The sequence below is a fragment of the Chiloscyllium plagiosum genome, unplaced genomic scaffold, assembly GCF_037043375.1.
Source record: "Chiloscyllium plagiosum isolate Xiang-an unplaced genomic scaffold, Cpla_swu_hap1 HiC_scaffold_2, whole genome shotgun sequence".
NCBI classification, from domain to species: Eukaryota; Metazoa; Chordata; class Chondrichthyes; order Orectolobiformes; family Hemiscylliidae; genus Chiloscyllium; species Chiloscyllium plagiosum.
Genome location: NW_028270140.1, coordinates 144,693,695 through 144,705,964, shown reverse-complemented (window position 1 = coordinate 144,705,964; position 12,270 = coordinate 144,693,695). Strand labels below are relative to the sequence as shown.

The window sequence follows — 12,270 nt, the reverse complement described above, 5'->3', positions numbered from 1 at the left end:
AAGATTAGAGTGGTGCTGCAAAAGCACAGCAAGTCAGGCAGCGTCCGATGAGCAGGAAAATTGACGTTTTTGGCAAAAGCCCATCATTCCTGATGAAGGGCTTTTGCCCGAAACTTTGATTTTCCTGCTTTTCGATGCTGCCCGACCTGCTGTGCTTTTCCAGCACCATTCTAATCTTGACTGTAATCTCCAGCATCTGCAGTAACCACTTCTGCCTGGGACTGCCAGAGTGTTAAGGGCTTGGATGGAGAAGAATTTAAGTATGCACAAGAACATTTTCTTATTCAGAATGTGGATGTACCCACTAAGAAGATGTAAAACTTTACCTACTCTTGGGGAAATAAGACCAAGCAGATGACTGAGGGGTCAGTGGGGGAGCATTTTGGGGCTCGTGACCACAGTTCTATTAGTTTTAAAATAGTAGTGGATAAGGATAGACTGGATCTAAAAGTTAAAGTTCTAAATTGGAGAAAGACCAATTTTAATGGGAAGCATTCAAAAATGTGATAACAAAAGCGCACAGACAGTATGTTTCTGTTAGGGTGTGAAGGGTAAGGCTGGTAGGTGTAGGGAATGCTAGATAACTAGAGAAATTGAGGTTTTGATCGAGAAAATCAAGGAAGCATATGTCAACTATAGACTGCAGGAATGAAGTGAATCCCCAGAACAGCATAAAGGTAGTAGGAGGACATTTATGAGGGAAATCAGGAGGGCAAAAAGGGGACATGAGTTAGCTTTAGCAAATAGGGTTAAGGAGAATCCAAAGGGATTCTACAAATACATTAAGGACAAAGGGCAGTTAGAGAGAGAATAGGGCTCCATAAAGCTGAGCAAAGCTGCCTAAGTATGGAACCGCAGGAGATGGGTACTAAATGATGCAAAATACTAAATGAGTATTTTGCATCAGTGTTTACTGTGGGAAAGAATATGGAAGATATAGAAGGTGGGGAAATAAATAGTGATATCTTGAAAGACGTCCATATCACAGAGGAGATGGTGCTGGACATTTTAAAAGCATAAATGTGGATAAATCCCCAGGACCTGATCAGGTGTACCCTTGAACTCTGTTGGAAGCACGGGAAGAGTTTGTTGGGCACCTTGCTGAGATATTTGTATCATCAATAGCCATAATGAGGTGCCAGAAGAATGGAGGTTGGCTAAGTTGGTGCCACTATTTAAGAAAGTTGGTAGGAAAAAGCCAGGGAACTACAGACTGTTGAGCCTGCCATCAGTGGTGGGCAATTTGTTGGGGGGAATCCTGAGGGATAGGATGTACAAGTATTTGGAGAGGTTACTTCCCTGGTCCCCGACGCCTTATCTGCTTCCCCGGTCCCCAATGCCTTATCTCCCTCCACCACCTCCATGATTTTTGCTTCCTCGGTCCCCAACGCCTTATCTCTCCTGCCCAAAATCCACAAACCTGACAGCCCCGGCCGACCCATTGTCTCAGCCTGCTCCTGTCCCACTGAACTCATCTCTGCATACCTCGACACGTCCTGTCCCCCGTAGTCCAAGAACTCCCCACCTATGTTTGGGACACCACCCACGCCCTCCACCTCCTTCATGATTTTCGCTTCCCCAGTCCCCAACGCCTTATCTCTGCACACTCCTTTGGAGAGGTTAGGACTGATTTAGGACTTATGAAGGGCTTATGCCCGAAACGTCGATTCTCCTGTTTCTTGGATGCTGCCTGACCTGCGCTTTTCCAGCAACATATTTTCAGCTTAGATCTCCAGCATCTGCAGTCCTCACTTTCTCCTCACTGATTAAGGATAGTCAGCATGGCTGAGTGCATCGGAAATCGTGTCTCACTAACGTCTCACTAAAGTCTTTTGAAGATGAAGTAGATTGATGAGGGCAGAGAGGTGGGATGTGATCTATATGGACTTCAGTAAGCTGTTCAGCCAGGTTTCTCATGGTCGACTGGTTAGCAAAGTTAGATCAAACAGAATACAGCGAGGACTAGCTATTTGGATTCAGAACTGGCTTGAAAGTAGAAGACAAATGGTGGTGGTGATGGAGGAGGGTTGATTTTCAGACTGGACGCCTGTGACCAGTGGTGGGCCACAAGGTTTGATGCTGTCTGCACTGCTTTTCTTCATTTATATAAATGATTTGGATGTGAACAGAGGAGGTGTGGTTAGTAAAATTAGAGGTGTAGTGGACAGCAAGGAAGGTTACCTCAGGGTACACCAGGATCTTGATCAGATGGGTCAATGTGCCATGGAGTGGCAGATGTCATGTATGTTAGGTAAATGTGAAGTGCTGCTGTTTGGAAAGGCAAGTCAAAGCAGGATTTATACACATAATAGTAATGTCCTGGGGAATGTTACTGAACAAAGTGACATAGAACATTGCAGCGCAATACAGGCACTTTGGCCCTCGGTATTGTGCCAACCTGTGGAACCAGGTTTGTAAGGCACAACATATCCTTCACAAAGCCATGTTGACTATCCCTAATCAGCTTATTCCTTTCTCGATGATTATAAATCCTATTTCTTATAATCTTTTCCAACGCTTTACCCACAACCGAAGTAAGGCTCACTAGTCTATAATTACCATGATTGTCTCTACTCCCCTTCTTGAACAAGGGGTCAACATTTGCTATCCTCCAGTCTTGTGGCACTATTCCTGTAGACAATGATGGCATAAAGATCAAAGCCAAAAACTCTGCAATCTCCTCCCTGGCTTCACAGAGAATCCTAGGATAAATCCAATTCAGCCTAGGGGACTTAACTAATTTCACACTTTGCAGAATTTCTAACACCACCTTTCTTGTGAACCTCAATCCCGTGTAGTCTAGTAGCCTGTATCTTAGTGTGCTCCTTGACAACATTGTCTTTTTCCAGTGTGAATACTGACGAAAAATATTCATTTAGCGCTTCCCCTATCTCCTCAGACTCCAAACACAACTTCCACTGCTATCCTTGATTGGTCCTAATTTTTCTCTAGTCATGCTTTTATTCCTGATATTCCTATGGAAAGCCTTGGGGTTTTCCTTGATCCTATCTGTCACCAACTTCTCATGTCCCTTTCTGGCTCTTCTTAGCTCTCTCTTTTTAGGTCTTTCCTGGCTAACGTGTAACTCATAACTCTCAAACACCCTAACTGAACCTTCATGTCTCATGCTTACATTAGCCTTCTCCTTCCTCTTGACAAGAGATTCAAATTCTTTAGTAAACCACGGCTCCTTCACTTGACCACTTGTTCTCTGCCTGAAAGGTACATACTTATCAAGGACACCCCGTAGCTGTTCCTTGAATAAGCTCCACATTTTAATTATGCCCATCCCCTGCAGTTTCCTTCCCCATCCTATGCATCCTAAATCTTGCCTAATCGCATGATAATTGCCTTTCCCCCAGCAATAACTCTTGCCTGCAGTATATATCTATCTCTTTCCATCGCTAAAGTAAACATAACTGAATTGTAGAGTGTAGACAGACCTTGGAGTGTAGCCTCATAATTCCCTGAAAGTGGAGTTGCAGGTAGACAGTATAGTGAAGAAAGCGTTTGTATGCTTGCCTTTATTAAAATATGGGAGTTGGGGGGGTCATGTTGTAGCTATATGGGACATTAGCTTGACCATTTTTGGAGTATTACATGCAAGTCACATCTCCCTCCTTTCGGAAGAATGTTGTGAAATTTTAAATGGTTCAGGAGTGCTTTACAAGGACGTTGCCACTTTTGGAGGATTGAACTATAGAGAAGAGTCTGAATAAGCTGGAGTTATTTTCCTTGGCACGTCCGAGGCTGAGGGGTGCCCTAATAAAGGCTTATAAAGTCATGAGGGGCATAGACAGGGTAGAGATAACATCATTCACCGGGGTAAGGCAGTCCAAAATTAGAGGAGATAGGCTGAAGGTGAGATGGGAAAGCTATAAAAAGGACTAAGAGGCAACTCTTTTAGGCAGAAGGTGGTGCGTGTATGGAATGAGCTTCCAAAGGAAATAATGGAGGCTAGTATTATTATGCCATTTAAAAGGCTTCTGGATATGTCTATGAATAGGAAGGTTTAGAGGGATATGGGCCAAATGCTGGCTAATAGGACTAGATTTATATAGGATATCTGGTCGGCATGACCAAGTTGGGCTGAAGGTTGTCTTTCTGTGCCGTAACCCCTCAATGATCCCATCTGATACTGTACACACTTGGTTATTGCTGATTGAAATTACATGAAATTAGCTTTATTGACCCTTTACTACTTAAATAGTAGATTTGATTGAAACAAAAAAATATTGCATCTTTTGGAAATAGCTTGTGCTCTCTAGCTGGAACTTTTGCCAGAAATACACAAGAAACTTTATTTCTGTGTGGCGATTGCCGGCCACTGTCTGAATTAATGTAGACCAATTTCTTTTGAACACAGATATTTTTAGCTAATTCCATGTAATAATTCTTATTTCACTGGAGTTTAACCTGCAATTTAAAAAATTAGAGCATTAGCATTCTGTAGACAAACACTTTTCATTCATGCTTCATAATTCTTAATGATTTGCTTTTTTATCCACAATTCAATGAGTTTAACATTTCGCTGTTTGAATGATACCCCAGGACAGTTACTTGCTTATGTTCACCATAACTCAACTGAGAGTCATCTAGCCTCTGATTTAGTTTAAGATCTAAAATGTAATGTTTTACAGTAGTTGATTCACTTACACTTAGCCAGTGAGGTTATCATTTAAGTCTGCCCCCCAATGCATTACTTACTTGAGAAAGGATGTAGTTGCACTGGAGGGATGCAGAGGAGGTGCATTCGGTTGATTTCGGAATTGAGGAGGTTGGTTTATGAGGATAGCCTGAATAGACTGGGATTATAGTCATTGGAATTTAGAAGAATGAGGGGGATTTTGTGAAATTATGAAGTGAATAGATAAGATAGAAGTAGAGAGGATGTTTCCATTCTTAGGATGTTTCCGGTGAAACTAGAACAAGAGGGCATAGCCTTAAAATTAGGGGGAGCGGATTTAGGACTGAATTGAGGAGGACCTTCTTTACCCAAATGGTTGTGAATCTGTTGAATTCCCTGCACAGTGAAGTAGTTGAGGCTTACTTGTTGAATGTTTTTAAATGTAAGATAGATAATTTTTTTGAACTTTAAAGGAATTAAAGGTTATGGTGAGAGAGCAGGTAAGGTGGAACTGAGGCCACGAAAAGATCAGCCATGATCTTATTGAATGGCAGAGCAGGCTCGAAATGCCAGATGGCCTACTCCTGCTTCAGGTTCTGTTCTTATTTCAAGCCTTACCTGAGGTTTGGTTTTGAAGCATGCGATTTCTGTGAGATCTAATGCTAACTTTGCCCCCATCTACATTTTGAGTTTTACCAATTGAGCACCAGGTATGCAGTGTTGTAGAACAGCAGTACTATTTCTTGGCTTCAAAAATGAACACAGTGTAAGTGCAAATGGCTTGTAATTTATTTTTAAGTGTTTCTAATTTCTCCTGATATGTGATGGCCGTCATTTTCTGGGTGTTTGTAGGCATTTGACCATTGAACGAATTATGATGGTAATGACTAGGGATATGGTGGTAAAAAACGTGACTGACAATCCATTATTGATTGATTATGAAGTATTTCTTGCAAAGATTAGTAGGTAACCTCAGGGAAATCCGTAATGTGGTAGTATGGAAGGGAAAACAACTGTTAGCAGTTTATGTATAGAGCTTTTCATCAAGTTGCTTGTTAGTCACATGTTTTCTATTCAATGGCTATTCAAAGTATTGCATAGTTCGCTTTAATAGCCCGGAGAGCCTGGAAGCCATTTTTGCTATATTGTTTTAAGTAATCTTGTGATCACTTCTCCAGCATTCTGTGTTTATTTGAGGTCAAGTTTCAGTTTAGCTGTGGTGGCTATGGTTGAATATCCTGGCACTCCATCATAAGTGCAGCTACTTCCCATATAATCAAGACATTAATAGGATTCTATCCTTTAATATGTTGAGGATTAAAAGTAGGGATAATAAGCTTGATATTATAGATTGCAGAATTTTAGTAACTGTTCATGCTAATGAATCAACAAAGATAAACTATTATTCTCGAAAGAAGCAGCAATTGAAAGCAATTAGCCATGCCTTGGAAAAGCGAGTTGACATTACATAGACAAAACTGTTTTGACACCTGATTTATAGACTGGATACTTTATTGCCATAAAAGACAAGGATTGCCCTGCAGAAGAATTTAAGGAGTTAATTGCAGAAAAGCTGTTTCTTTAAAAAAGATAGTTAAGGCCAAATGTAACAAGGAACAAAGAAGTCAATTCTGATAAGGAAGCAAGCTGCAATCTCAAGGACTCTGAGAATAGTTAGTAATTTGGATAAAAGAACTTTAAGAAATCATCAATATGTTACCTTGTAGACCTGAAGGATGAAAATTTGTATAAGATTCGAACACCAGAAAGCCCATTTAGCAGACTTCCAGAGAACAAGTTTGCATAAGGATCGAACAATGGGCACTTTGAGAGTAAGGCCACTGTTGGTTAAAATCCTGGCCAGATTCCACCACTAATCGGGTAATAGCAAAGTTGAGTTATAGGTTTAACTTGCTTACTTGAGGGGCCTTATTTTGGTTGCTGCATGCAATAGAGTTGAAATCATTGTTTCAGTACTTGTGAGATTTCTTAATAGGTAACAAGTTAAAGGTCACTTGTGATGATTTACCCATAATATACTTCAGTTGTATGGGACATTGGTGAGATGCCATCTCAAATATTGTGTGCAAATATGGGTGATGTTCCTTCCTTATTTCATAGTAACTTCATTGGAAACAGTTCAACAGAGTTTACTAGATTCATCCCTGGAATAAGCAGGTTGGGGGATAATGACAATGATGATCAGTCGATCCATTAAAACCCATTCCATCTAGCAAATGATAGCATTCTGTTAGTTTTCCTAAGTATTTGCTGTATCTGGACAGAAGAACTGAATTTCAGAGGGGACGTGAGAGTGACTGCCTTTATTATCGAGGTTACGTTTGAGTGTGACATTGAAGAGCGTTAACAAAAATGAGAGTCAGTGGGAATTGGGGGTGTCTCCCTCTGCTGGTTCGAGTCATACCTGGAATTTAAGAAGATGGTTGTAGCTGGAGGACATCTCTGCAAAGGTTTGTCATGTTAGTGTCCTAGGTCCAGCCACCTTTATCAACATGCTTCTCTTCATAAGGTCAGAAGCAGTCCATGTCAATATGCAGGAAGTCGTGGACAATATCTAGCTTGGACTGTGTTTTAAAAAATTCTCAAGGTCAGGTTCGTAGGAGAGTAGTCTGACACAGAACAATCGACCAAGAGGCGAGTCTGCTAGAATATGGGCATTTTATTCCCCGCATCGTCGCCACAACCAGGTCCAAACAACGGGTCTGGCTTATACTCACTCTACATGTTACCAAAACTGGGAGCCGTCAGTTCTCGTAGAGCGGTTGCCAACAACCCACGCTCGGCGGTTAAACGTAACCCCGGAGCAGACTCAGCGAACTGGAGACTTTTCCAGGTGATATACTCCCTTCCAGATATAAACATTCATGTGAACAGCAGAGCAAGGCTAAAAAACACATTCCATTCTGGTTACATACAGATTAGAAGATTCACACGGGACTAAGCAACACCTCCATTCCGGTTAGATTCACACATGTATTGGGACATAATTTTTAACCGTTTCACCACATTCCACTGCTTGGAATTTTACACCACATTCCACTGCTTGGCCCAATACATGTGTTACATTATGATTCACACATGTATTGGGACATAATTTTACACCACATTCCACTGCTTGGCCCAATACATGTGTTACATTATGCTTAATTCAGTTCAATTCGTTTCAGTTAATTTCAGTTCAGTCAATTCAGTGTAATTCAATTCAGCTCAGTTCAGGTCTGTTCAGTTCAATTCAATTTAGCTCAGTTCCATTTTGTTCCGTTCAATTTGATTCACTTCAGTTCCACTCAGTTCAGTTCAGTTCAATCCCATTCAATTCTGTTAACTCCGCTTCAGCTTTTTGGACATGCCCACATCCTCCGCTGTACCCCAGGCAAGGGGTTCTTCGGCAGGACTGGGATCCTTTCTCAAACAAACTGCCACGTACATGCCCACATCCATGCCATCCCGGGACGGTCGGGACCTCCACAGTTTGTTCTTCTGGTTTCTTAGTCTTTTTCCAAAACATTGTTCTGTATCAAAATCTCTCCTCAATTGCGATTGACCCTGCTCGACTACGCCAAATATTTTAAAAAATTCTCAAGGTCAGGTTCGTAGGAGAGTAGTCTGACACAGAACAATCGACCAAGAGGCGAGTCTGCTAGAATATGGGCATTTTATTCCCCGCATCGTCGCCACAACCAGGTCCAAACAACGGGTCTGGCTTATACTCACTCTACATGTTACCAAAACTGGGAGCCGTCAGTTCTCGTAGAGCGGTTGCCAACAACCCACGCTCGGCGGTTAAACGTAACCCCGGAGCAGACTCACCGAACTGGAGACTTTTCCAGGTGATATACTCCCTTCCAGATATAAACATTCATGTGAACAGCAGAGCAAGGCTAAAAAACACATTCCATTCTGGCTACATACAGATTAGAAGATTCACACGGGACTAAGCAACACCTCCATTCCGGTTAGATTCACACATGTATTGGGACATAATTTTTAACCGTTTCACCACATTCCACTGCTTGGAATTTTACACCACAGACTGATGAAAAGTAGCAACATTTGCACCACATAAATGCCAAAAATGGCTATTTCCAGTAAGAGACACCTAACCACTGCCCCATGATGTTCAGTGAATTCTCTATTATCAACATCCTGAGGTTTGCCATCGGCAAGAAACTGAACTGGGCTAGCCATGTAAGTATAATGGCTGCAAGAACAGATCAGAAGTGAGGAATTCTGAAGCGAATAATATACCTCCTCACTCCCAAAGTCTTTCCACCATGTATAAACCATATGTCAGGATAACATAGAGTCATAGAGATGTACAGCATGAAAAGAGACCCTTCAGTCCAACTCATCCATGCTGACCAGATATTCTAAATTAATCTAGTCCCATTTATCAGCACTTGGCCCATATCCTGTAAACCTTTCTTATTTATACCCATCCAGATGCTTTGTCCCAGCCTCCTCCACTTCCTCTGTCAGCTCATTCCATACATACACCATCATTGGCGTGAACATGTTGCCTCTTAGATCCCTTTTAAATCTTTCCCCTCTCACCCTAAATCAATGACCTCCGGTTCTGGACTCCCCCACCCCAGGGAAAAGACCATGCCTATCATCTTGAAGGACTTGTACGGTCACCTGCAAATTCCCCTCCAATCCACTAACCATCCCATTTTGGAAATATATCTCCATTCCTTCAGGGTCAAAATCCTGCAGTTTCCTCCCTTATGGCATTGTGGGCCAACCCACAGCACAATTGTTCAAGAAGACATCTCCCTACCACATTCTCAAGGGCAAGTTGAGGATTTAAAATTTGAAGTTAGGCTGTTGTCAGGAGCAACAAGTAAATGTTGGCTTTTATTAACCACAAAAGGGCTTTTCATTTTAAAACAACACAATAAAATGGCTTCAAATTATGATTTGACACTCTGAACCTGCATTTCTGCTTTGCAGAGTTAGCTGAATTGGAAGATAAAACAGACAATGGAGTCTTCATTAAATGAATCATAATACATTAACTGACCACTCGAACTAACCTTGAACTGCCAGTATGAGATGATGTGTGTAAGACAAAACCATTCCCAGGAAATATAATTGGATTAACCTGCTGTCAATCATGTCACCTTATTACACTTGATTGATTACCTTTCCTTGTAATTAAGGCTATACTATCTCTTAAAAACATATGAAAATTGCTTATTGTTTAAATGAAATTGCACAAATTTTCCATGGAACGCAGAAGCTTTTTACCTCTGTGTTGCTGGACACATCTGTGCCAGGCTGCCTTATTTTATTAGGTAAAAACAATGACTGCAGATGCTGAAAACCAGATTCTGGATTAGAGGTGCTGGAAAAGCGCAGTAGTTCAGGCAGCATCTGAGGAGCAGTAAAATCGACATTTCGGGCAAAAGCCCTTCATCAGGAATACAGGCAGAGTGCCTGAAGGGTGGAGAGATAAATGAGAGGAGGGTGGGGGTAGGGAGAAAGTAGCATAGAGTACAATGGGTGAGTGGGGGAGGGGATGAATGTGATAGGTCAGGGAGGAGGGTGGAGTGGATAGGTGGAAAAGAAGATAGGTAGGACTAGTCATGGGGACAGTGCTGAGCTGGAATTTTGGAACTGGGGTGAGGTGGGGGAAGGGGAAATGAGGAAACCGTTGAAGTCCACATTGATGCCCTGGGGTTGAAGTGTTCCGAGGCCTTATTTTATTAAACTGGTAACCTTATTTTATACAGACCTTATTCCTTCTGACCGATCGCGAAACCGAGGGGTCCCTCCTGGGATCGAGATCTTCAAAATAAGGATGGAGAATAAATGTTGGTCTAGCCAGTGGCGCACTCATTCTGTAAAGAGAAAAAAAGAAATTTGGACAAGCTGGTCATCTTTCCACATGTTTGGAAGACTGAGGGATGAATTAATCCAAGTATCTAAGATCCTGAATGTACTTGATGTGGAGAGATTATTTCCTCTTGTGGGTCAGTCCAGAATTTAGAGAACTTTTTTTAAAGTTATGAGTCACCATTTCAGAGCACTGATGGTGAGAAATATTTTCTTTGAGTTCAGAGCAACTGAAACTCTGCATCAGAAAGTCGTGGAAGTAATGTCATTGAGAATTATTAGGACATAGGTTGGCAGTTGAGGATAAGGAGCAGCAGTCAGTATTTCAGTCATGCTGTAACTGAGCCAGATTAAAACCTCTGGGTCCTCTAGCTGAAGCTTGTGGTTCTGTTAACAACAAGGCACTGACGGTTGTGAGTTAAGCTCCATTCTGAGGATCAGGCCCAATGTTCAGGCTGCCTGCTCCTTAGAAAGGGCATATTTACTGACCCTGCAGCTGGGTCTTACCCAACAGATTGAAGATGTTAGAAACACTTACGCCTCGCATGAATGTTCAGAGTTTATGGCAGAGCCGAGAAAAGTTTTAAGATTCTGACTCAACAAAAATCAGAACTTGGTCAAACATTAATCTTAATTTCTGTATTTTCTTCAACTTCACTTTTAGCTTCAGCGAAGAGACCACAGAAACAGTAACATTTGAAGACACAAGAAATAACTACCATTTCAAGATAACTAAAGATTTACACAATAACTATCGTCATCCATGCCTGCCTGTGCACTTTTGAGAACCAATAAAGCAAATGAAAATAGGGCAGTTTCTCAACTCAGATGTCAAAGTTGTTTGCAAATTCTGTTAAAAGCAATGTTGAGTTAATCATTCACTATTTAGTTTGCTGCAGCAAAGCATGAAATTGGTTCATAAGTTTAGTTTCTCTAAACAATAAAATTGAGAATAAGATCAACATCAATGGTAGCTCATTCTTATTGAGCAATAAAATTTGTCTGTGTTAATGCATTTAATGTGCTGCAGTAATATCTAGTTCCAATAAACTAGAGTTCAATTCCATATAGCTGATTTGTTGTTTGCATCCTCGAGCTTTTGCTGTATTTGAGTTCCAAGGTACAATGCTATGAAAGCTTTCTTAAAATGTTAATGCTGATTATAGGAATTTCAATTTTAGGAAACATAGTTTTCCAACCTGCAGTGTTTCATTATCCATGTTCTTGTAGACCAACCACAGACAAAATATGAATTAACATAGAGTAGATTGTTCTAGCTTCATCTTAAAGCTGTGAACATAAGAACATGTGAACAAGGGACAAGAGTAAGCCACTTGGCCTTCAAGCTTGCTCTCGAATTCGATAAGTTCTGATTTCAAGTTCAACTCTACATTTCCAATATCCCGAATAATCTCTCATCTTTGGTAATCAGGAATCTATCTATCTCTGCCTTACATATTCAAAAGTTCTGCATCCACTGCCATTTTGAGGCAGGGAATTCGAAAGACTCAACACTCAAAGAAATGTTTCCTTATCTCTATCTTAAATGCATGCAGCATTATTTTTAAGCTATGACCCCTAGTTCTAAATTCTCTTGAGGAAGCATTCTTTCAGCATCCACCCAATTGAATTCCCTTAGGAATTTTGTATGTTTCACTTTAGTCATCTCTGACTCATCTAAACTCAAGAGGATACAGGCCTGGCCTATCTAGCCTTTCTTCATAAAGCAATCCACTCATTCCAGGTATTAGTATATTAAGGCTTCTTTAAACTGCCTGGGGCTC

The 12,270-nt window shown here is 41.1% G+C and overlaps 1 protein-coding gene and 1 long non-coding RNA gene across 5 annotated transcripts in view; one reads left to right on the top strand and one right to left on the bottom strand.

The window, feature by feature from the left end:
• clcn3 (Cl-/H+ antiporter 3) overlaps positions 1 to 12,270 on the top strand; it is a 155,197-nt gene that overhangs the window by 72,833 nt on the left and 70,094 nt on the right. The window lies entirely within an intron of this gene.
• On the bottom strand, positions 4,282 to 10,544 carry LOC122556601 (uncharacterized). The gene is made up of 3 exons (XR_006313583.2): positions 10,386 to 10,544; positions 7,053 to 7,212; positions 4,282 to 4,416 (listed from the first exon to the last, which is right to left on the bottom strand). It is a non-coding gene; the product is annotated as an uncharacterized LOC122556601 (long non-coding RNA).